Genomic DNA, 6,047 nt, shown 5'->3' with positions numbered 1-6,047 from the left:
CGGCAGAAAAAGAATGCTGATGTATTGCTGTTTGCCTCTTAATTTCATACCATCCAACATATAAATGGTGTTTGGTCAATGATTTGCCATATCAAATGTCCTTATGTCACAGGCAGAAAGTTCAGAGGACCTAATCAATGGTTTGGTTGGCTCTCCCTTTGCGCTTGCCTTAAGGCGCCAGCACCAGAGGCTGCCCGATTGCGCCCTGAAAGCAACCAATGTTGACCCATCCTTTAAGAGATTCTGAGGCTGATTTCAATGTTATTTTTGCTGCTGATTTAACGATTGCTCAACCTTCGACCCACGTCTAGTTTCCTTGGCTATGCCCTTGACATCTTTTACAGCTTGCATTGGTGGGAGATGATGTGAGTTTATCGAGAGTAACGGGATATGAGGCATGGGGATTCTTTTTTAATAAGAAAGCCTCTTTAAGTAGGGAACTTTGGATGGACAGCCCTGCTGAGAGCAAAAGGATTACACAAAAGATAAGGGGGTCAGTGGGTCAAGGGATAGCACATCTGACTGTGAGTCAGTTTATTGTTAGTCCAAATCCTACCTGTTTCAACATTTTTCCAGGCTTTTTGTTTAATTTCTTAACAGATCCATTCCTATGTAGCTCAGCAACACATGTACTAATATTGGAATGATAATGGGAACATTGATTTGGCCCCTGCTCTGAAGGATGACACGTACATTTGTAAAGCATTCACTATTTTTAGCACATGACGGGACATAAACTTTGTTAATTTGCAAGTCTTTATTTTTTAATTCATCTTTTTTGATGAAGATTGAAATTGTATGTTCATAGGGGCTGACGCCTGGGCAGCGGCAGGCAATTTGGAGTACAGAAATATTATTCATACATATTAAACAACAACACAATACATTTTGCGCCAAATTCAACACTAATGCCTCAGGAGCCTTTAACTTGTGAGTCCTAGTGACTGAATGAACAGCCACGTCCCCTTCAATTTCTTGACTTGTACTTTTAGAAGTGGCACGGTTCTTTTGTTTTTTTTATCCCATTCTACCAAATTCAGTATTATCACTTTCCCCATTGTTGTGCACGCCAGCGTAAACTGCTTTAAGGTGCTATTTGCAAACATCGCTCTGAACTACAGCTTTATTTGCTTCTAGGCCTTTATCTTTAATTGGGGCTGAGCAGTGTACTCTGGATTTGGCTGCTTTTAGTTGGTTGATTTCTTTTTTGATTTCTGTAACTTTCAAAGAGTCCCATTGTGAAATACCATTGTCAGAATATGCTACAGTGCATGCAAACTTAAAATAAATGGTTTGGAGAGGGGGATGGAGGGGGCGGGGGGAGAAAGAGAGCGGGCGGGAGGGGGGAAGGAGGAAGGGAGAGAGAGAGAGAGACAGAGAGAGAGGAAACAAAGAAAATATGGTATTTGGGGGGTGGGGGGTTATGTATTTACATGGAAAAGATTTAGGCTTTTAATCAAGTGGAAATGGCTCTGTGGCTGGTATCTCAGCCTGTTGATGCTTTGTTGAGTTGCTTGGAACATGCAAGGAAGGAGACCTGAAGCACTCCCAACCAGGTTGCCTGTCTCCAAGTTACTGAAATCACACAGACCTCCTCCCTGTGCCACAAAGTTCTGGGCACTGAGCTCTGTAGTTCCCCACAAGTCGCAAAGCACCCCAGATTTACTTTCTCAAAGTTGCTAGTGACTGCTACCCCACCTCGACCACTATATTTTCCCCAGATACTTGCTACTGTGGAGTAAGCAGGGCTAATAAAGAGGGAGAGGGGGTTTGCCTATGCAAATCATCTGCCAGGATCCTACCTGGCAGGTCATTCCATCTTACCAGCTGACACCTGGGCAGCGGCAGGTAATTTGGAGAACAGACATATACGGACAGGCCACAAAGCAAAGGTTGGGCCGTTGATTGAGGATCCCTTTAGCCATGCCTCCCTAAGTTACCGAGGTCCAGAAAAATTCCACCCTCAGCTCTCATAGAGAGATCCTTGGCCGATCATGGCCGATCAGGGGAGTAAAGGGTCGGGGGTGACTGCACACTGCCTCACCTTTTCACTGCTTTCTACAGTGGTAATGCTTTTGCAGAAGGGGCCAGTACAAGTGATTTTGTTCTGCGCTGTGGGAAAGTGGTTAATGTCAGTGGATAAATGTCAAACTACTTGCGCTGTTCAACGCACATACATGCAGAGAAATAATGTTATGTTTTTTGGGGAAGATCTAGAGTGTCCTGCTGATGATTTATTAAACTGTCTGCTACTCTTTCTTTTGCATAAAGTCTTCCCTGCCCAGGAATGTTTAAGGCATATTGTATGTCCCTCCCTTACAATGAAAACTCTGTTGAAAGCACAGAGGTACATAGGATTGGATCTGTTAAGAAATGAAACAAAAAGCCTGGAAAATGTCGAACCAGGTAGTATTTGGACTTACAAAAGACGGACTCACAGTCAAATGTGCTATCCGTTGACCCACTGACCCCCTTACCTTTTGTGTAATACTTTTGCTCTCAGTAGGGTTGTCCAAAGTTCTCTTCTTAAAGCGGCTTTCTTATAAAAAATCCTAGACCTGCTTTTTGTGGCACACATGCCTCATATCCCGTTGCTCTTGATAAACTCACATCATCTCCCCCCAATACAAGCTGTAAAAGATTTCCAGGCCTTATCCGAGCAAACTAGACGTGGGTCGAAGGTTCAGCAATCCTTAAATCAGCAGTAAAGTTAACATTGAAATCAGCCTCAGAATCTCTTCAAGGATGGTCCAACATCTATTGCTTACAGGGCTCAATCGGACAGCTTCTGGCACTGATGCCTTAAGCCACTTCCTGTTGTTGCCTTGTCCTTGATACAGCCATGGGCCCACATACACTCAGTGGTACAGAGTGTTTCTCATGTCTATGGGTCTATTGTGATGCTCTCAGGCTTGCATCACCCAGCCATTGTGATGGGGAGGGGTGTCATTTTGCAAGCACCCTGGAGCATGAATCTGTATATCTTCAAATATAATTGGCATTAAACCAAACCCTTTAGGACCAGATCAATACAGCAGCAAAGAATGCTTATTCATTGTTGTTTCCCTCTTCATTTCATACCACCCGATATTTAAATGGTGTTTGGAATTTCTACCCTCTGACATAAGGACATTTGGTATGGCAAACCTTTGACTAGATGTCCTAATCAATGGTTTGATTGACTCTCCCTTTGCACTTGCTTCAGCAACACATGTACTAATATTGGAATGATAATGTGAACATTAAATTGTCCCCTGCTCTAAAGGATGACACGCACATTCGTAAAGCATTCACTATTTTTGGCACATGACAGGACAGAAACTTTCTTAATTTGCAAGTCTTTATTTTTTAATACATGTTTTTTTAATGAAGATTGAAATTGTATGTTCATACATATTACACGACAACACAATACATTTTGCGCCAAATTCAACACTAATGCCTCAGGAGCCTTTTACTTGTGAGTCCTATTGACTGAATGAACAGCCCCCTCTCCTTCAATTTCTTGACTTGTACTTTTAGAAGTGGCACGCTTCTTTTGTTTTTTTATCCCATTTTACCAAACTCTGTATTATCAGTTTCCACCTTGTTGTGCACTCCAGCGTAAACTGCTTTAAGGTGCTATTTGCAAACATTGTTCTGAACTACAGCTTTACTTGCTTCTAGGCCTTAATATTTAATTGGGGCTGAGCAGTGTACTCTGGCTTTGGCTGCTTTTAGTTGGTTGGTTTCTTTTTTGATTTCTGTAACTTTCAAACTTAAAATAAATGGTTGTGAGAGGGAGAGGGGGAGGGAGGGGGCGGGGGGAGAAAGAGAGTAGGCGGGAGGGGGGAAGGTTAAGGAGGGAGGGAGAGAGAGAGAGAGAGAGAGAGAGCGAGAGAGAGAGAGAGAGAGAGAGAGAGAGAGAGAGAGAGAAAAAACAAAGAAAATATGGTATTCGGGGGGGGCTATGTTTTTACATGGAAAAGATTTTAGGCTTTTAATCAAGTGGAAAGAGGCTCTGTGGCTGTCTTGTGTTGAGAGTCGTGAAGATATAGAGACCTCCGTCCCCAAGTGCCGCACAGGGAGAATCACTAAATCACTCCCTGTGCAACCTTTGAGGCCACAGGTGGAGATAATCCGAAGCCGGAACCGAAGTACTAGGAACCCCAAGGCAGCTGTGAAAAAAGGCAATGGTTAGATACCAAGCAGACAGGATACTACACACAATAATCCGAAGACAATCAGAGTCTTACCGGGGATCTGATGAAAGGGATGGTGAACCTGAACGGGAGGATGGTTCCGGGACTCACGTAGGCAAAGGACCCACCCTGCGGGATAGATCTAGATGTTCTTCGCCAGTCTCCACCTGGAGAGTGTATTGTAGATGGGCCCCCAGGTAAACAGATGGCAGCCACCAACTGGAGAGTGAGATTACCCGTGCAGAGGTGCAATCAGGGAGGCCCAAAAGAGATCCGTTGCAGAAGAAGGTCTGAAGCCAGGAAGAGCCGTCCGAACCAAAGGGAAAAACAAAAACGTGATCCAGAGGAAGTCCGTAGTTCAGTCCGGGGTCAGGAGCCGTGATGATCAGAAAATCCGTTGCAACCAAATCCAAGCGTGATCCACAAGAAGTCCAGGAAACGAAAGCCAAGTCCAAGGAAGCCAGGTAAGCAACAAAGGTAAGAAAGCCAAACAGAGTTATCCCGGTAAACCAGCTGTGAAGCGTAGGATACCGGCACTGCACTGCTTAAATAACGTCCACTTCCTGGTCACATGATGTTAAACGGAGTCACGTGACCGCAAACCCGGGGCACGTGACCGTTTCCTCGGGTCACGTGATCGGGCCACAACGGTACGAGGGAGTGTGTTCCTGCTCGTGCGGTGGCCTAATCTCCATGGCAACTGCCAATGGAGAAACGGCCGCAAACGTGACTGTAGGGTGTATGGCGTTTGTTTGGCTAGCGCGCGAGCCAAACTGGGTTGCCTGCGTGAGCCCCGGGAGACAAGTGAATGGGAGGGGTAGGTCACTGGACTGGGTGTCGGGACATGGCCGTAGAAACTAACCGAAGACATGACAGAGCCCCCCCCCCCAAATGCCCACGACCCCGTGGGCAGGAAGGATGCTCCCGATGAAACCGGGAAACCAATCGAGGGGCATGGACATCTGAGGCGGAGACCCAGGTGCACTCCTCCGGACCAAAACCCAACCAATCGACCAGGTACTGCAGGCGACCCCGAAGGAAACGGGACCCCAATATGCCCGAGACCTCGAAAACATTAGGCGCATCCAGGGACACGGGGGTAGGAGAAGGGCGAAGACGCGTCAAGGATGGGCAGGGCTTGAGGAGGGAGGTGTGAAACACAGGATGCACCCGCCAAGAGGAGGGGAGAACCAGGCGATAGGCCGCCGGGTTGATGACATGGGAAACAACATAAGGACCCACAAAACGGGGCATGAGTTTGCGGCAGCCCTTCAAGTGGAGATGACGGGAGGACAGCCAAACCCGGGATCCAACGGGGCCATGGTACGCCTAGCGTCTGCGGAGGCCTTCATGGATGCCTGTGCCTCCTGCAGATGAACGAGGACCTGGGTATGGAGGGCTGACATATCCTGAACGCAGGCTACTGCTGCAGGGTTCTCGGTGGGAGAAATGTCGGGGATAGGGAGGACCCCGGGGTGTTGGCCATACATGGCGTAAAACGGAGAGAGACCCGTGGAGGAGTGAGTAGCGTTGTTGTAGGCGAACTCAGCGTAATGTATATTCTGTAACCAGGTTGATTGTTGTTGTAGCATTAAACAACGCAGATACTGTTCCATGGACTGATTTGTTCTCTCGGTCTGGCCATCGGTTTCCGGGTGATAAGCGGAGGAAAACCGGGCATCGATACCTAACAGAGCGGTCAATGCACGCCAGAAACGGGATGTGAACTGAGAGCCTCGATCGGACACCAGGACAGAGGGAAGGCCGTAGAGACAGAAAACGGTGTCAAAGAACATCTTGGCCAAGGCAGGGGCAGAGGGGATACCATGACAAGGGATGAAATGAGCCATCTTGGTGAAGACATCG

General features: G+C 47.0%; 1 non-coding gene across 1 annotated transcript; it reads left to right on the top strand.

Moving 5' to 3' along the window:
- The first annotated feature begins 3,196 nt into the window (after positions 1 to 3,196).
- Positions 3,197 to 3,301, top strand: LOC138570808 (U6 spliceosomal RNA). The gene has a single exon (XR_011303834.1). It is a non-coding gene; the product is annotated as a U6 spliceosomal RNA (small nuclear RNA).
- The last annotated feature ends 2,746 nt before the right edge of the window (positions 3,302 to 6,047 follow it).

This window comes from Ambystoma mexicanum, chromosome 2q, assembly GCF_040938575.1.
Source record: "Ambystoma mexicanum isolate Mex_15411 chromosome 2q, UKY_AmexF1_1, whole genome shotgun sequence".
Lineage (NCBI taxonomy): Eukaryota > Metazoa > Chordata > Amphibia > Caudata > Ambystomatidae > Ambystoma > Ambystoma mexicanum.
Note: the sequence above shows the minus strand (reverse complement) of the source record. Positions and strands in the feature narration are given on the sequence as shown.